At 47.1% G+C, this 20,124-nt stretch overlaps 1 long non-coding RNA gene across 2 annotated transcripts in view; it reads left to right on the top strand.

Annotated features, from left to right (window-relative positions):
* Window positions 1-19,858, top strand: part of LOC144149180 (uncharacterized) — a 45,069-nt gene extending 25,211 nt beyond the window's left edge. The window contains exons 4-7 of one of the 2 annotated variants that reach the window (XR_013318222.1): window positions 1,244-1,344; window positions 10,021-10,106; window positions 15,096-15,260; window positions 18,424-19,858. This is a non-coding gene — a long non-coding RNA (uncharacterized LOC144149180). The remainder of the gene's footprint in view (window positions 1-1,243; window positions 1,345-10,020; window positions 10,107-15,095; window positions 15,261-18,423) is intronic. The other variant, XR_013318221.1, reaches the window with a different exon arrangement.
* Window positions 19,859-20,124: the final 266 nt, after the last annotated feature.

A 20,124-nucleotide genomic window follows, 5' to 3' on the forward strand; every position in this document is an offset into this window, starting at 1 on the left:
CCGCATGCACCGTGTCGAAGCCTTACCGACAAGGCGATATTAACAAAATTGCAGGTGTTCAAAAGAAAGCCATCCGGTTTATTTATCGCCAGTATCACCGTACGTTGTCACCGTCCACTGCCCTCGTATCTCTAAACCTAAACATCCCATCTACCCGTCGTGAAAGGGAATGCTTAAGCTTGTTTCATGGCATCATTCACGGCTTGTGCCGCCTGTCTAACAAATATGTGACCTATGCTAACCCGACACCGACGAGAAGCAATTTCGCTCTTAAGAATCCCCCTTATCATCCCCGCACGGTGAAGCTCCTTTCCGCGAACAACTGAGCAGTGGTATTTTTTCGTGGCCACAAGCGTTCCCTTGATTCGGGTGTATTTCTTACCAAAATTCAAGCGATGTAAGCCATCCAAATGTACAACTTTTCTCCTGTTTCTTTTATTTTCTTTGTAGGACTGTTTTTTTGTGTGTGTACTTGTATTAGGATACGCATACTAGATCATTTTACTGTAATTGCTTACTGTGGCGCTACGTTCTTTTTGTACTGTCTTCTGTGTCGCTGCTGGAATGCCATGTTACACCATTACTTTCTTTGATTTTCTTTTTTTTTGCGAACTGTTTTGAGTTGTTCAATGTATATTGTTCTCTTTGTGTCGTGTATCCCACTCCTGTTATAGCCCCCAAGAGGGGCTCCAGTATGTTAAAATGAATAAAAAGAAATCTTCACGAATATGCGAGGCAAAATGAAAATACATATCACAAAGTTCAAGCATTCTTTTTTAATTAATAATAAACTTTGGGTTGGCCAGGAAGTTAATGTGAAGAAACGTGCGAAGAGACAGTGCGCAGAGAAGCGAAGAGCAAGTACAAAAACATGGGCTCGTGTTATTCTAAGCAGAACAAAACTAAACAAAGAGAAAAGACGCGCCCTGCTCCAACAGACATCACGTCAGCAGTGCGAACGCGGCAAACTTGATTATAAACAGTACAGCCCTCCATTTCTTTCTCAATGGGAGGATCAAGAGGTGAGCGGAAGATGTGAGGGGTGGGAAGGGAACGGAGGAAATCCAGCTGCGTGGCCAGGGGAGTAGCATACAGAACGTATTGCGAGTGGCTGCTGCTGACAAGCCAAAAAACTACAATACGCAAAATACAAGTAACGCTTGTGCAGCGGTGTGGGACTGTTTGGTTTTTTTAATGGCCACGCGTTTCGATTTAAAGATTACGCATTGCCAATCTGTTTCAGGCCTTGCCTGGAGTTACCTCTCTAGTCCTACTGGCTCAGGTAAACAGCTTTCCCTGCACGTAAGCTACGAGCAGGGGAAAGAATCTTCCACAGTGGTCTTGGTAAGTCTCTACTATACAATCCTCAGCCGTGCCAGTGCCAACTCTAAACGCCTGCCTAGTATAGAAACTGAAAAGTATGCAGGTGGTCTTTTCTCAGACGCAAAGTAATCTGTATTATTACCCCAGCGTTACATCTCTAACATTTATCTTCCTCCAAACTGATTTGCCCGTTCTTTCCGCCCTGTTTAAGTGCTGAAAATTTTCATGTCTCATGCGGCTGGTCCGAGAAACTATGCACACTGTTTGTATTAGCCACCATTGTTGGAAATGATATTTTTTGGGCTAATGTGTTTCGGCAAGCCCATCAAGTTATTTGCAGAGAATAATTAAGACAGATATGTCATACCGTAGATCATCGAGGAACTCGAACCGAAAAAATCGGATTGAAAGCAGCGTGACGTAGACATCCTTTGTCAGTGTTTGCAAAATGTCCAAGGAAAAGGCAACATCCAGCTTCACCTTACAAGCCAGTGATTTTCGTCTGTGAATTGGAACACAGGGGGCAGTTTACCGACCATGCTGTCAGTAGATGGCAATCTTACATTTTTAAACAGAGAGCGTAACAGTGTGCAACATAAAAAGGTCGTGTTAACACCGGGGGAAACGCACATTCTCTTCAATCTATTTAGGATGTCCTGGATTCGGTGGCAAAGGTACGACTCACAATTGCCCACCTTTGCGCGAGCCACTTTAAGCGTACCCTTTTTTTATTTAGCACGTAATGACCACATCATTAGACTTTCTTCAACAGTCGGTCGTCTGCTCCGTGGGCCTTTTGTCCACCATTGGGTATTGGCTGGGCCACAAATGGGCTAAGGTTTTGGTGTTCCATCCTGCGCAGCCGCAGCTGCGACGCGATTGTCAGTTACCTATTGGGAGTGCGAAAAGGCCACGTCATTTCATCCGTACATGCCAATACGCCAGATATTGTTAGTGAACATTAAGTTTCAGGGAAATTCTCTGCGTCACTATTTAGAATAACGTAACCGTTTTTTTAACTCTTTCACGTCTACTGATATCCAGGGGTCAGAATCGATTTGAGGCGTGCTAAAGGTCAGGCCTTTCAGAAACAAAGAAACTCGGGTGTTTCGCGTCAGCCGGGGATTTTTTTTAGTTTCCCTACTAAGGAATGCCTCTTCCAAAACGCTGAAAGGTATTTATAACGGGTTCAATCGTGATGATCCTAGTCTTTGTTGATATTACAACAACACGTTTTTTTATTATGCAAAGATGCAACTTTTTTGTGCGCGTAAAACCATGCCCCGTTTATTTCACCGTTTAAGTATGTCAGTAATATTGGTAAATAGTTTAGACAGACACCTAGCATGAACCATCACGAAACAAGACTGCATTATTCGGCAACCCCCGAGTTTGTAAAGTAGGACTAATTACAGTGGCGATATAATTTTACACAGAATGAAAAGCATTGGTCTTAGTCCTCTTCTTTGAGGAACTACCGAGGAAACATCGAGACAGCCGTATTCTTTCCCATCTATTGTGACCAGGGGTCCCTGATTGCAAGGTAATTCAAAACGATGTGAACACAACTTGAGAAGCCGCAATATTTCGCTTTTTCAAAATTAGTTTATCGGGTCAAACGCATTACTCCAGTGCAGAAAAATTGCGCCAGTTTGACCACTGTTGTAATGTGGAAAATTGGGCTAGTTGGTAAAAGGTTCGTGTTCACATGGCAAAAAAATGACGGTGCACCCAGCAGAGGAAAACACAGGAGAAGTACTGAAACGAAACTTGACTGTATCTGTTGAAGAGAAGTTATGAAGATGGCCGACCGGAGGCAGTTGACAATATTTCGGTATATTAAAACCTTGGAGTGTGCGGACAAAGAGGTCAGCAAAGGCTTATCCTATCGCAGGCTAAAGAGCCAATATACATCATGTGGCGGAAACTTTAAGGAGAGGTCCATTAAGTGAATTGGTCTATTTTTAGCGACTCGTACGTAAAAGTCATCCCGAAAGCACGCTTTGTGAAAGATTTCAAAATGTGACCATTTTTCTTGTAAGCTCCTGTTCCACTCAAGAAATCAAGTAGTCATCGACATATCTGAAATCTTCTTGTGCTAAATCCTTCATGTCGCGTTGCAATGCATGGCCAGCATGATCCAAGAAAATGTCTATAAAAACCGGAGCAACTTTTGTACTACACAGATTCTGGACCTCTGCCCATAGACAATGACACGCCATTCTTGCATAGTTGACTTACAAAAAAGCAAACTCCAAAAAGGCCTCCACTGGGTTGCACGGTCGCGTAGAAGTTTACGTAAATGCAGGTGGAGACGGGGGCTGGAACGCACAACAAACGCTAAAAAAAGGACCTCCGCCGTATCGTGCAACCCTCCGGCTGTGCTTCTGTTACAGTTTTTAATGTTTAAAGCCGATCTGAATAATGAAATGGAGCTGCACTGATGCCTGTGTACGCGCGTTCATGGCGTCACCACTACATGACCAAGCTCGACATTGGCGCAAACGAGCAGCCTGTTAAGAAATACATAAACCTACGTTGGTTCGGAACGCGTGTACGTGCTCAGTCTAAGAAATTTGAAGCGATTCTGTAGTCTTTCGTTCTCGAATTTTAGACTGTAATATGTACCTTCACATGCTGTCGCCACATCTGCGTGATGACTTTGTGATGGTCGTTCTCTTTTCGCGCTTTCTTTCGGAGTGGGTTGGAAGCAGAAAATCCCCCCCCCCCCCATTCCTTTCGCACGTTTTATCAGCCGTGAGCGGGGATTCATAAGCAGAATGATAATTAAAAAAACGGCGCAAACGGAACGTGGGAAATCACACGGCCCTATCCCAATCTGATGCTTGCGGTGCAGAACTATCGCAGTACCAGAAGCGCGCAACCGGATGTAATTGCAGGCGTCAAGGAGAAGCGAGGCATTATGAATAATATCCGATGAGAGTGCTCAATCGCTGCAACTAGAAGCACGAGACGAGAGGAAAATGCACCGCGGGCGAAAATACGGTACTTTGATTTGCAATAGCTCCCCTAATACTAATTGCGTTAACAAAATTTTTCAAGACGGAGATTCCAAGAAACTTGATTTACCTGAACATGTGAACACTCCTACATCTGCAAAACCTTTTTCAGGTCACATTTACAGTTAAAGATTTAAATTGTTAATGGCTTTTAGGGCCTTTAATCGAAAACATCCCTTTAATACTCACAAGACAGCCTTGTTTACCAGTAACCACCACACGCAGATCTTCACAAATTTATCTAGGATTGGCGATGGTCTAACAAGGCAATTGCGCGCACCTTTACTCCTGGCCACAAAATTTATGCGCTGTTTAAGACACACCAGCTTCGGCGGAAGTAGTGCCTCGGACAGCTTTTGGGACCAGGCAAGCTATTAATTCTGCTGAAAAGACCTAAGGCTTGAAGCAGTGCTTCCGGCCGAATTTTAAAACTCGACGAATCAATTCGGGGGTGACAGTCTTCGTGTACAAGCACATTTCCTGCTTTCGCTCAAAGCTAAATTTCGCAGGAAATAAAGGACTGACGCCCGTTCAGAGGAACTCTGCAACTTGCAAGTTGATTGGCCTGTGTCATAAATCATGGTGGACATGATCGAGAGAATACGTGGAGAGGAAGGAAGAAATTTTAAGAATGTTGCAGGAGAAAGAGAAGAGGGAAAGTAGAAGGAAGACGAGGTGTAAATGGCGCAGAGCGAGTAGAATTTGAGGTGACCGAACGGGATCAGACTCCCGGTCTGGGAATCCACAAGGCACCAGCGGCCCGGCACAGCTGGTCTCTCGAGCGGCTTGGGCAAATGCGCACATGCAACAGCCGCTTCGACCCGCTGGGCTCATCAGCAACTTTCGAGGGCACTCAGGCACCAGTCTCTTTGCCCCGCACGCTTCAATAGCTCCTTCACGAAGGTGTGCACAGGGATTCTACTTCAGTGACACGGGCAGCAAGCCAAAGTGCGGTAGGACGAGACACCGTATGAAAAAATAGCGATGCAGCGAGAGGAGAATTGTAGGATCAGGTGTGACAGGACATTTGGTATTTTAGACTTTTTTTGTCGGCATGTGTTTTCTCTTGCTTGTCTTTCTTTACCTTTACGTATTCTCTCTCCAAAGTTCTTCTTTTAACACTTCCTCTCTTGTCTCCATAGTCTATTCTTGTCCCCTAGTTAACTCGTGACAACCTGCTCAATTTGTTCCCAGACTGACGACATTTTCCATCAATGGTAGAACAGGCACCGAGGCAGTCGTCGAAGAGCCGTGCTTTCCGCGACCACTCAGAGCGAAACAAGCAGCACAAATTTGCTAAGTAGCTCGATGAAGGTTAAAGCCAGCCCAGCATGGCTTGAAGGTTTTGAGGGCGGACATGCGCTTGTGCGTACCAAGCGGCTGAGCACGGGCGATGCACGCATATCGTGACCAAAGAGGCAATAGTCGGGTTAGTGAAGTCGAAAGTAGAACGCTGAAAAGAGCATTTCATTTGTTGCTACGAGTGACCTTCGAACGATTGCGCCAGAGGGTGCACCCTCATTCATCTCCCGCCTGCACGCTCTTTCCCGGATCAACTTCCCCTTTTCACCGCGCCTCGTTCGAGAGTCGAGAAGTGCGGACCCAGTTTGCGGGGAGGGGAGCGGGAGGTTCTGTCGGTGGTGGTCGTACCAGAAGCCCCTACTGGATGGCCACGATGACAGAGAACCTCGCTAGCACCACGGGGACACTGCTCCGATACTCGATCTGGTCGTCGAGAAGCGACACATGTTACCACGAACTCATGACCTGGGAAAAAAACTTTAAAATCTACCTAAAATGCAGCCGTACAGCTACAAAAGGAAGAAGGATGACTAGGACCTGCCCCCTGGAGCAGGATGAATTTTTCTTCAAGTGCGAAATTTTGGGAGAAAGCAGCATAGTTTTTTCTAGCCGTACTGTTGCATTTTGGGTGGATGGCAAATGTTCCTTCACAGAACCTAATGCCCATGCAAATTGTCTCTAAATCTGAACTAAGAACGTTGGACGAAGAACGAAGAACGCCATGAGACAGTTGTAGTTTCACGTGCGTACAGACTTCACGTACGCAAACGTGAAAAGTATACGTACAGACGCGCATGTAGCCTAGCGACATCTAACAGACACAGATACTGCTGCAGCCACTCGTGATCTTGCGAACCCCTTGCTACGACGACGACAAACGCTACTTCGTCAGGCCTAGCACCCTTCCACGCCCTTCCACGTGAAAACAAATCCTGTTTGCCAAATTAAAATTTGGGTGAGGGTAATAATGGATAAACTGAAGGCGAAATCAACAGCTTAGAACACGGCAATGCAACCAGGGGTATGCGACGAAGCTGTTTTTTCGGCGAGGCGGGAGGGCATTGCGCCACGACGTTGGTCAACTCTACGTACGGAAGCAACGTGAACACCCCGACGAGAAAATTCGAATCTCACAAACGTCCGTGAGACTCACGTAGGCCGCTTGCGTTCTGAGCAAGGTCACTGGTCACACGTAAAAGATCTAGGGACTTGGAACAGCTACGTACGTGAAACTGAAAGTGTCTGTTATGTACGCTGATATGGTAATATTAGTAAGCTCCAAATTATTACCGGATTCGAGTGCACTACCAATAATTAGCTAGAGAGTATTTAAAAATGGTTTGTGTCTAACAAACTCACACTGAACTGCTCTAAAACTAAATAGAGTGTGTTTACGGCCCCAAATAAAGCACACATTACTATACCGATCGCCATGCGCATACCGAATACTGAACTTTATCGTGTTGAAACAATGTCCTACGTAGGTGTGCTTCTAGACAAAGCTTTTAACTGAAGGCCAAACATAGACAATCCTAAAAAACGGAATTCTGCTTGTTTAATAGGGACCAAAGTCGTCACCACTTCGATTTTCATACAATGCGCACTTTACATTTTTTTTATATTTAACTCTCACTTGTCACACTACATACAAACATGGAGATCTACTGACAGCACTATATTGAACCAATGTCCAGCCTTCAAAAAAGAGCGTTAAGGATACTTAGTTCCGCTGTTCCGTGCTCCTCGTCAAAATCTTCGTTCATTCGCAGTCAGATAGTGCCGGTGATATTGGGACGTGGTTATTCTAAAGCCGTAATATTGCACCAAATCACACACAAAAACTTGCCTTTTTCAGTCACCATCCTTAGAAAATTGAACGTGAAAAGTCGTTCTGCCTCTCAAGGCAAATATTGAATGCCGCCATTGAATAACGTATACGACCAACGGCGATTGCAGTATAGTGGTGTGACGATGGGGAACGAGCTCCCTTGTACAGTTCTTTTTTTGTTAAATAACCGTGCTTACACTATCATGGCCTATAAAAAACCTGAATTTTTCTTTTCCCCGTCCTTAAATAATACCTTGTTTGGTACACCTCGTTGATCAGATATATGTATTGCGGCGCAAGCGATAATCTTGTATTATTCACTGTATTTCCTTCTTTCGTTTTCTGGCTAGTGAAATAGCTTTATCAAGTGTGTTCGCATCGTGATGCTTTAACTGGTGATTCCGAATCTTTCTGGTTGAATTTTTGCCCTATTCTTTATGCTGTGCTGATCACAGGCTGCCTTTACATTTATACCTTCTCGCCTCAAATTTTCGTATGCGTGCCGATACTCGCCAACGTAAATTTCTGTTTTGAATGGGTCCACAACTCGCCGAAGGCTAAGAACCCAGATATCGTTGTTTGTATTTTCTACCTGCAAAGGTTTCACAATAACCAATTTTAATTTTAAATTCCCATCAGGAAAACTGAAAACCGGCCGATTAGACGAGAACGACCACGCTCGCGCCCACGTCAGCCTGCAGTGCGCGGCCCTGTGTCGCCTCTACTTTTATATCCTCTTGTTTCATCTCCCGTTTCTCGCCGCCGTCTTCTAGCCCTTTTTTTTCTCATGACTGGAAGTCTAGTAATCACAGCCACAGTTTTTCTTTCTCTCCAAAAATTTTGAAAAACCTTCTTTAATGAAGACATCCTGTACCTTCCCTTTTGTCACCATTCTTTAGTATGTTGCTCTTGGCTCTCGTGTGAAGCCATTTAACATAACAGGCCTTGTGATGTTTGTATGCGGTCTTCCTGGCTATGAACCCGTTTCATTGCAACTGACTTGAATTCCAGAACATCTTGAATGATGACATTCTGCACCGCATGCTACAACATTTTGAAAGTCTCCTTCAACACCTCCACGATGCCGTAAACAGTTTATTTTTGGCTCCTGTTGTAATTTTCCAATTTCTTCATTCCTTCTTTTAAGACTTCGAATAAAGCCCTCATGGAATCGACGAGGTCCTGATACTCAGCCTTTTTTTCCAGTCGCTTTGTGAGTTATAATTTTTGTCCGCTGTGTTTACCGATTGCTTTAACTTCATCCACTTGAGTTGTTGGCGGAGTTGCGTCAGTTCTAGCTCAGGATTTGTTTTAACATCGCATCCGAGTGGTATTAACAATCTCGTTTGCAGAGAAGTGATGGCACACATCATGAGCCGTGCAAGAGACACAATCGAGGACACAGCAGAACAACTCAAAAAGGCCACTTGAACGGTCGTACTTTTCGCTTTGTAATTGCACCTGCGCAAACAGGAACAAGGGATTGTGTGCCCACCACAGAGTGGCAGTGCCGCCTTGCACACTGAGTACGAGGAACGTAATCTTTCTATGTAGCGCTGTTCCACGTTGGCGCTACCTGTGGGCTGACATCTTCATGCAGGCCGCGTGAAGCAAGCCACGGGCTTTCTGAAATGGTTGTAGTGCCAGGTTGGTCTCCAACGTACTGACCGAATCGGCTGAGATAGAGAGAGAGAGAGAGAGAGAGAAAGAGAGAGAGAGAGAGATAAAAACTTTTGTTGACGCTACCGTCCTAGGGTGCCGCCATGACAGCCCCAAGGGACGCCACTACCGCTTTTTGCTGGGCGACCAGCGGGCACTGAGAATCTTCCTCCGAGCGGCCCAGGGCTTCCGTGCAGTTGTCAGGGGAGGCTGTGGTGGGTAGGAAGTCAGAGGGGCAGGCTAACATGTGGTGTTGCACTGTGAATTTAGCGCCACAGTTAGGGCAAAGGGGGGAGGCGTACGAGGATGCGTCGATATGATGAAGGAGGGCTCGGTTGATAAGCGATTCAGTTTGGAGGAGGCCCCACAGCCGTTTCTCCGAGGGGGTTAAGTATGGGTGAGCCGGCGGTAGGGTGTTGAGAGAAAGGCGGTAGTAGTCAGTAAATCACCGACAAGTGGTGAGATAGTCCTTGGCGGAGTAACCTCCTTGACTTCCTGGACGCGAAGTGGTCTCGTCAGGCGCACGAAAGACGGATGCTCATGCCCCGCCTTATGAGCCCACTCCGCGCCGTCTAGTCCCGTGTGTACCGGTAGCCAGAGGACCTCGGTTCGGTGCTGTGGAGTGGGGCTGAAATTTGCTGCTGGCGTTATCTCCACCCTAGGATGCAAAATTCCAAACCTGCTGACATTCGCGTGCTCGAGCAAGCGAAGCCACGGCGTAAACCTTATCAAGGGATTGTAAACCCTCCAAACACCGGAATTTTACCACAGTAATGCTTGTATAACTTTAATGTTTGGCGAAGTTGTTCATGGCTTCAGGTGTCCCCATCAGTGAAGCAAAATTCGAATGGTAGAAGATAAATTTTCCGCTTAACTGGATTTTTTCAGGAAGCAAGCGACAAATATTTTTCCTGGGACTTTTTCAAAGGGGTTTCCGTGGCCGTCGAATGCCATGTCGTTGACATCTCCCAAGAGTAAGTATTATAAACTATGGCAGTGACTGACCATACATGTAGCATCGAATTTGCTCCGCATGTTTATCAAACAAGCTACAGCGCGACATCACACATGCTACAGCCTATGTAACTGCGCCAAGCTGACACCATTTAGGGAAATAATGACCGTCTCATACCAATGATCATTACTTGCAAGCCCTTATCAAAACTAAGAGATTAGGATGCAGCATTTCTGTTGGTATTAATTCTAGAAAAAAAAACTTCTAAGCGCATGCCAACAGTTTTGCTTGCGTTTGTATCGAAGAACCCCGTTGATACATTTCCGGTTCATACGATTTCCGCTTGCTACGCTCCCAAGTGTGAACACTAAGAATTCTCCACGGCGTTTTGGAGTTTTTTCTCGATTACTGTGTTCCTGGATCACACGATTTCCCGGTAAGAACACTTTAAAAATTTAGCAATTTTATCCTACCACGACCGGGTGATACGTTTTATAATGAATTACAAAAATATTAAAGCTCACAATAACACCTAATACTTGAAGGTAGCGGAGGTGTAGGCAACAGTAGCATGTTTCTCTTTTCACTTAGGCCACTGTGTAACTCTCGCCGCTGTACGAGCGACCATCGCTGGATTTTTGTCTTCCTCCAATGTACACGGCTCTGCGGCGCACGTGGTCTGTTGTACTTCGTGGCGCGCGCTTATCGCTACGTCGGCGGCGGCCTCGCGTTGCTCCGCAAGGTGGCGACTCGGGACCCGCGCACGTGTCCGTTTCCTCCTCGCCTATCTCTCCCCGCCATTCGCCCGCTGCTCCGTGCCGGGTGCTTGCGGAAGGAGGCGCGGTTTGACCTCTATCCCTGGCACCGTTTCCTTAATTGGGTGCGCTGATAGAAGATATGTGGAGTCGTCTCAAGCGAGCAAACAACCCCCCCGAATCTACAGGGCACAGGTGACGAACGGGATGACCGTCTGATGTGCGGCTTTCGCCGAGCAGAACAGTAAGAATGAGTCAGAGCCTTGAAGGAAAAACACAGACTTATATTTCGACAAGCGAAACACTGTGCAAGCAGGAGGACATGAACGTAAACGAGAGGTAACTTAGAATGAATACAAAGGGGGGAAATAGTTCAAAATTAGACAACTTGATACAATCAAGACCGTTAACAAATAGATATTACGAAGTAGAGCAGTTAACCAAAAAAGAAAACGAACAGCTCGATGCATATGAGAGACAGAGTCCCACAATATTCACCGACCGGGCCGTACGATGCACCGCTGTCGGAGCCAATTCGGCTATTTGGGAAGCGTGGCTTCGTCGTAGGCCAGGCCGTCCGAGACGATCACGATGATTCGAGACCCGGGAGTACGTTGGAGTCCTCCAGGGCGCGGGACACCGATGGTATGGTGCACAAACTGGCAGAAACCGTTCTCGCATCACGAAGTCCAAACGCAACTAATTTGCTTCGGCGCATATTCTCTTTTTATAACTGCGCCGGCGCGGAGAGAGAGGGCGCAACGCGCCAGCCGCCGTCGAGCGAACAACTTCCCTCTTTCTCCCTTCTGGAATCATCGGCGCGCCTTAGCACTGGCAAAGCTACGCTCGTCCCCTCGAGAGAACTCGAAGCTTCGGTGAAAGCTGAGCAGCGGAGCTTTTATTTTTGTATTTTCTTGCCGGCGAGCCGGCGAGTGGTCGCCGTTACCACCGCTTCGTTCGAGAGAGTTTCAGTGCTTTCTCAGGGCGAATGGAACCGTAACTGAATGAATCGGGGGACTGTAACAAGAATTAGGCGCTGTAGAATAATATGAAAAAGCTATACGGTTCTTTTCGACGTCGTACGCTCGAGTTTGTGACACATTCCCCCAGTTTCTGAATATTATGCAATAATAATCCCAAAACTCACAAAGTCGTGCGTACACGTCGTTCAGACTTGAAGAACAAAACATGCAGTGCGTAATAACACATAATCAAGAATAATTGTTCTAGATAATACATAATGACGCGTACATAGTTTCCATACATCAGAGGGGTTTGGCACAGATTTCTCCTAAATATACAGCCTACTTACAAATGAGAAGTTCAAGAACTAATACGGTCTTTCTTAGATAACTGAGAACACAGAACAAACTAGTCCCCATGACACCGTTCTGGGCAAAAGGCATTAGAGTGCAAAACTGGCGGACAATACAGACTGCAAACTAGTGCCTAAGTTCCGTAGAGTCACATACAATTAGTGTGTTTTAGTAATCAGAAATACATACAATGCATTGGTACAATAAAACCCATAATGAACCATAACTGCTGTTCGCAAACAATACAAAGAGTAGAATAAGGTGCGACCGCAAAGTACACGGATGCCACAACTAGTAAGGTCGATAATACACAGCATGTATACTGTACAAAAGTGATGGAAAAGTTCACTCAAGACGCAGCTAGTACTTGAATACACACCGTATACACTGTACAGCCAGAATGACGACACAAATGCAAACGTCGCGTACAGTACGACAGAGGAACAATGAATACAATGTCAAGTATACAGTACACGACGTCAAGATTCAACTCGGTCACAAAATTCTACTCCTCCAACTCATGCATACTTGAATACGCATTATTCATGTTTAGCCCGTGTCTATCGGACACTTGCGTAGCTGCGCCTTCGGACTTCTTCTCTTCGGGGAAGTTCTTTTCAAAATGTCGCGCGGAGCTACTAACACTATGGTGTCCGCCGTTACACCGGGCCCGTGAAAATACTTCACTGTCTGGGCCTTGATATGGGGAACGTCCGAGTGGCTAATAACGGCTTGGCGCTTCTTCCCACCTGCCCGTCGGGATAAATGGCAGTATAAATGTTTTCTCTTACTCTTGAGCCCAAACCTGAACTCCTTTCTCTGATAGCTAATTTTCTTGCCCGGTTTTGTTAGCCAGGTTTTCAATCACTGGTGGTTTCCACGCCCTTCGGCACTACTTTCTCTTCGTGGTGGCTCCGTCGCAGGGGCCGCGGATTTTGAGTGCCGGAAACGTGCTGGCTTCCGTTTTGCAACGGCTCGTGTTACGACGAGCACGAGTTCGCCTCTATCCGACGCTTCGTATCGGGGTGCCCTGATAACTGGCTCTTTCGTGGCGGCGGGTGGTTTCTCTTCCAGCGCTGAAATCAGTGGGTCGTCACCGGCGCTGATGTGCGGCGAGCCCTCTATGTGGAGGGCGGCCCCGATTCGCACGGGGACTTCAACCTTGACCGCAGTGGGGGTCTCTTTGCTCCTCGAGCTGTCAGTTACGCACGCGACGCAAGTCTGCCCAGCGAGTTCGCCTTCTCTAACTGGGTCTTCGTGCACGATAAGTGCGCTTCTACCTGTGTCTTTCGGAAAGACAATGGTTTCCTCAAACACTCGCCCCGCAATATCGGGTACACTCTCGTCTAGGGCGTTCGGCCCCAATGTCATGACGGTATTCACAACAGGAATGCTACCGCCATCCCCAAGCTACGCGCCACGATCCGTGGGATCATCGTCCTTCGGTATCTGAAGTGGTGCGCTTTCGCACAACTCTGGAGGTGTTCCCTCCTTGCTGATTGCTGATACACCCGCCTCTTCGTTGGCGGAGCTATACTGGCCTTCTTTTGCCTTCTCACGGTTAGTAATTTGGCTACTATTCTCATCTTTCGCGTTTTCCTCATCGAGGTCATCTTGCCAATCGAACTCATTTTGCACAATGTCTGTGCTCCTATTCCTTCCTGCCTTGCGAAACGGCAGCCACAGCTGCCTCTCCAACCGACACATCGGGGCATGTCTAGTCAATCAGTGGCTCTTCCACCGCCACGGGCGGTGGTTCTTCTTGGGCCGCTAAAGTTTTCGAGTCGACGGGATCCCTGACTCCGTCGATGTTGCCGAGGATGAGGTCGTACATGGACCTCTCCATACACAAGGCGGTCACACTTCCGCTGAAGTAGGGAGTTTCTACCTCGATGTGGGCTACCGGCAACTCTCGCATTGAGCCGTCCATAAAGTACACTGGGTTTATTTTCCCCGTGAACTCCTCCTCTCTGAATAAGTACGTTCGCACAATAAACGTGCTTGTACGGGTGGAGCGCAAAACAGTAATGGTTTTGCATGACAATTTTCCCTCAGCCACCGGCAATGTCTTCGACCCGAATGCCGTAATGGCACCCACGACATGACTTTTTTGCCCCCTTTTCGCACCCTAGAGCCACCAGTAAAATCGTACAGTCTGGATGCCCTGGGAGGGGCGGATTTGCGCAAATCTTTGCGCCTTTCTTCGTTGCTGGTCCTGCATATCGCAGCCTTGTGTCCAGCTCACCCTGAATTAAAACACCCGGAAGCACTATTTCTGTTAAAGCTGCTCCAGCAGTTCTTGGCAGTGTGCCCAAACCTGTTACAAATGTAACATTTCAGCGGGCGTTTTCGGCTGGTCCTCTTTCGGTTCGCTGCCGCGTTTCCGAAATCTCCCTTACCCTTTTCAAGGTTGGTACTGAGGCACAGTCGCCTATTCTCTCCTCTCATGCTCCCCTCTGCCGATGAGAAGTCGAGTTTCAAGCGTTGAGCATCGCCCTGCGCTCCTACTTTTTCTAGCTCCTTTTTGTGTGCTTTCTCCTTCCGCTCCGCTTTCTCTCGCTCCAACCGAAGTTGTCTCCGAAATTCTTTCTCTCTTTCCATTTCAGCCTTCTCTGCCTCTTCTCCTGCTGCCTGTCTTGCTTTCTCAGCCTCTTCTCGCTTCCTGTCTCGCTCTCTCAGCTTTCGCGTTTTCTTCTTTTTCTTTCTGCGCGACCCACTTTCGTAGTTCGGCCCCTGACAAGCACAGCTTGCATCCCAACGCTACAATTTTCTCTAGATTCATGACGGCAAATTTACCGCAATCTTGACACGATACTCTAGCCCACATCTGGGTATAAGTCCTCAGAGAAAGTTAACGAGAACACTAACTTATAAAGACAGTAGTAAGCTATCCTGCAAAAGTTCCAGGCTCTTTCTCTTCCCCACCGCTCACATCAGACGTGCTGTCACGGACGCCAGAAACCGCCACCGTATCCTTAATTGGGTGCGCTAATTGAAGATATGTGGAATCGTCGCAAGCAAGCAAACAACCCCACCGAATCTACAAGCCACAGGTGACGAACAGGGCGGCTGTCTGATGTGCGGCTTTCACCGACCAGAGCGGTAAGAATGAGTCAGAGCCTTGTGCAAAAAACAATACAAAGACTTATATTTGGACAAGCGAAACACTGTGCAAGCACGAGGACATGAACGTAAACGAGAGGTAACTTGGGATGAATACAAATGGGGCAAACAGTTCAAAATTGGTCAATATGATACAATCAGGAGCATTAAGAAATAGATATTACGAAGTAGAGCAGTTAACGGAAAATTGGCCGCGTATCTGCTCCTTTCGTTGTAAATGGCGACAAAAGACGATAGTCTTTATCGACTTTTGCAAAGTAAATGCCTCCCTTCGCTTTCCCGCTTACCTCTCATGTTGTTCCTCTTGCGTCGCGCTCCTCCCAAGGTAAAGATACCAAATGTTTGCTTAAATCATTTTAAATTTACCGCGTTCCACTGCTCCAGGCCGGGTGTCTCGATGCCAACGCTGCCGTACGGCGAAGACGCGCGTGAATCGAGGCGCCCTACTTCAACGTTTATAGACCCGCGTTTCCCTACTCCACGTGCGTTGCAAGCAGAACGTGGAACCTATCTAGTGTAACCTTGCGTAACTGTTGCCGGTTGATTTCTTAAAATGGCGCCAGAAGCTACAGTGGCGCGGGCGACAGCAGGCGACGGCGGAGCCAGCAGCCAAGAGCGCCAACGAAAGCTCGCTCGAAACAGAATCTACACTACCGGTGTGGATGTAGGAGTTACAAAATGTTAAACTGGAAAAAAGAGAAAGTGGCAAGGTAAGGGTACGTCCCCACACCTTCAGAACAATGTTAGCGATGCAGGTATCACTTGAGGGACTGGTACATCCATACAACCCTCCATTTGTTGCATTATTTACGTGCATGTAACAAAGACAAAACTTAAAAAGAAACATAAAGAAAGCGGACAACAGGTGTACAGTCCGTTTATTGCAGTGCCTGCCGATACTATGCTGTAAACACAAAGCGGGTCGCTCAAGGGTTTGATAGATGGATGAGCTACTATGATTTTTGGGGAAGGGTGAACTCAGATAGAACACCATAGACATGGCTGGAGATATTTGGGAGAGGAGTTCGTCCTGCAGAGAGCACGACCAGGCTGACGATAATGAAAGCGAAAGGGATAGGCTTGATTAAAAGTATACAAAAAGCTATAGGCATTCATTCGGAACGACGACAACAGGCAGCTCGTGGGCTAATAGCTGCGGACGCCAACCACACTTGCCATTTTGGAGGATGAGGGCTAGGCTAATGAGGAGACAAGTGGAAAAATGTCCTCCACGTTTCTATATAAAGATGCGCGTACCGGATAGGATATGCGTGGACGATAATGGTACAGTTTACAAACGCGCTGGGGTGGCGGTATTGAAACTCTGCAGCCAGGACGGGTGTACCTTTTACTTGAAAGAAAATCGTGAGGGCTTTGGAAGTGTGTATAGAAAGAACCGGACTCGAAAATGTTGTTTGAAAGTTTTACCGTGAGAATGCGGTTTATCCTACGGGGGCGAGGATGGCAAAACAATCGCCGGTGCCAAGCTATTAAACTTCGGGCTAGCTGATGACAATCCGTTCAGACAGTTATTAAAGACGATAGCCTTCCTTGCGCCACTTAAACCCAGAAATTTGGTCTGTGTGTGTGTCTCTCTGTCTGTCTGTCTGTCCGTCTGGCTGTCTGTCTGTGACTCGATTCAGGCACCCGGCCAAAGTAAAATGCAGAGTGCGCAATAGTCTTATATACTCACAGGTAAATGTGACCGTCTAATCCCAGTTTATATGTTCATACTTGTGAACTTTGCTGAACATGAACAAGACATTACGAAAATATAGAACCGAAAATTAATACACAAAGGATATTTACAGTGTTCTTTCATTTAAAGAAAATTTATGGATCCATGATTTTTCGATAGCAAATGATAATCTACATCAACTGCAGAAAACCGCCGCCTGCTGTTGCCCGCGCCACCTCCTGGCGGCATATGAGAAATCACACGGCAACAGCAACGAAAGGTTCCACAAGCTCGGTTCCCCGTTCTGCTTGGAACGCACGTGGAGCACGGCAACGCGGTACTATAAACCTTGAAGTCGGCCGCCTCAATGCATGCGCGTAATCGCCGTACTGCCGCGCTGGCATCGAGGAACCCGGCCTGTAGCAGTGGAACAAATACAAATCGCCTTGAGCAAACCTTAATTACCTCGGGATGAGCGCGACAGAACGGGAACAGCATGAGAGGTGAGCGGGAAAGCAAAGGAGGGCATTTTCTTGGCAAATGTCTACAACGACTATCGTCTTTTGACGACATTTCCAACGAAAGGAGCAGATACGCGGCCAAGTTTTTCTGAGTGACTTGATACTCGTACCACCGTTACTGAGGCAGGGGGAAGATGGAAAAAGGGTCTGGACGGACTTTCTGGAAGCGGTAACCAATATTTTTTTTCTGATTCTGCTTTCCTAGTTTACTTCTGGTTCGGTTTAGGTGTACTTAGAAATGACATGGTTCGACGGGTGCCCAGACGTGATCGTAATCTGTTAAAATGTGTCGCTGCGAACAATCCACGGTGCCCTTACAACCAACAGCCCGAAACTCGCTTGAAATATACTTTGAAAAATTATACTACCCAAGCCTACCGAAAAGAATTAGCACCATAGACATTTTCTCAAATCTAGGAAAAAAAATTCCCCGCATTTCCCCGGGGGGAAGAATGTGAAAGTGCGAATGCACGAGTTGAATTTGCGCGGTTCTTTAATGTTCGCGAAAGAGAGATCACACACACACACACAACTACAAAGACAGAAAGATGCATTTATTCACAGACACCTATTTGTGTCATCGTTGTACTTGATTGCTAGAGCGGATCTCAGCTTTGAAATTTCGTGTCAGTACTCCTTTAAGCGGGTGCATTAGCCCTTCTCACGCCCGATTCCTGGCCAATCCCCCACGTGGGTATGTGCCATGTCAGCGGCCAGGCAGCGCGCGCCCATCTCCCCCCGTTGCCAAGGAAGACGAGGAGCGCGCGCACCCGCAGCTGTTGCTATGCGGACGGCGGCGGACGCTTCAGGCTCGCTTAAGAAGTGCATTCGCACTTAAAAAACCAGGCACACACGGTTTTCAACTGAGGCGGATTTTTAGGTGCTTTTTTTGTTTTGTTTTTTCAGAATTTCTTATTGTGAATGTGACATGATTCCTTTTCAGCATCGTGGTGTCATTTCAACAGGATCAGGGAAAATACGTGCAAGCGAGTTTCTCGCCCTCGGGGGTTCAGAAAGACGAGCAAGTAGTCATTTCTGTGCAGAACAGTCGGGACGGCTGGATTGTGATGACTTCGTTTAGCCCAGACTGTAAGCTCGTGACGGGACAATCAAAACGACACAGGACGTTCCCAGTACTCTCGAAAAACTGTCAAGTAATTCGTATGCGTTGGGTAAGCACACCATTTGTTTTGTTTGTTGCGTACAGCTTCGCTACGTTCAAGGCAGTGTGCCATGGTAGGGGGTAGATAGACGACGCGCGTCGTGATCAGTATACAGTCACAACCGGTTATAGCAAACTGCAATATGCGCCGCGTTTAGTTCGAAATATCCAATACTTCGATATAGCCGAACCCGCCTATAACGAGTTAATTGTTACGAGTTCGCAATACGCGGGAATCCCCTTGCCGTCCGCGCATGCACAAACGATCAAAATGAGGTATGTCATTGCCATACACAAAACAATCGATTATTGCTAATATTAAAGTACTTTCCGCCTTAACACCTTGCCTGCTTCCAGAAAACCGGTGATTTCTGTTTGCCCTTTCTTCTTGGCACCGTCAACTAGCACAGCATTCTTTACAAGAGACATTGTTTGCACAAGTTCGATTCCGTGTCCTTCAATATCGCGAAGTATTGGCTGAGGACATCGACTGCCGAAAGCACTTATTACGCGTCGGACGGCTTTCACTCGAGACATTCTCTGCCTTCTCGGTGCTCTTCATCAGCATTACGACGGTGCTGCTGACGGTGCCCGCGTCCAAGGGGCTTACAGTGACGGCAACGTCGTCGTCGACACTCAGGAAATCTTCGAAGGACGCCCCTTTCGGCACAGCATCGGAAAGGTTGGCGAGCTGCCATATTCGTCCGGACTCACTGACTGGGCGGGTTCCATCGTGAGTTTGGCGCGCCGGAAACAGTTACAGAAAGTGTCGGGCGTCATGTCACCCCATACGAGGCGCTATGTCTCAGTCGTGACTTTAGCTCGGTGGTCGCGGCCAACCAACATCTCAATCGCCGCTCCGAGACCATGCATTCTGGCGGCCATTCTAGGCACACCGACTTCGATATATCAGATGTGCAGTTCGTTATAGGGAATATGTTTCGCGTGTGTATTTTCGTAGCGGATTTATGTTTGTTCGATATAGAACATTATTCACTCTATTTGCGTTAGTTATAGTCGGGTTTGACTGTACACGACTTCGAAAAGAAGCGCCGATGGTGGATATGAGTCGAAAGGAGAGCCGTCAGTATACTCCCTGCGTAGATGACCATGGCCGCAAACACAAAGTGAAAGCCAGCGTACAAGGACAAAGATAACACCGATCTCCTTAAAGTAGGCTTCACCTGTCAACAGAAATGCATCGGGGAAGACATTTTTTTCACACATAATAAAAGACATAAATTATGGAGGCCCTAAAGCGTTGGTATTGCTGGAGACGACGTGGTGCCTAGAGTGCCGTCCGACTGCCCTACAGGTCAGCACTGCTGCTATGGCTAGAATACAATCCGACGCATTACAACTTTTAAGACTGGGCCGACACGGCCCAGATGGCTAAGGTGGCCGTATCGGCTTCGCGCTCTCATTGGGAGGTATTTCGAGACAAGCGTTTATTTATTTTCCTGTTTTATTTTCCACAAAAAC

Source organism: Haemaphysalis longicornis, unplaced genomic scaffold, assembly GCF_048455015.1.
Source record: "Haemaphysalis longicornis isolate Haplotype H1 unplaced genomic scaffold, Haemaphysalis longicornis Haplotype H1 scaffold_8, whole genome shotgun sequence".
In the NCBI taxonomy this organism is placed as follows: Eukaryota; Metazoa; Arthropoda; class Arachnida; order Ixodida; family Ixodidae; genus Haemaphysalis; species Haemaphysalis longicornis.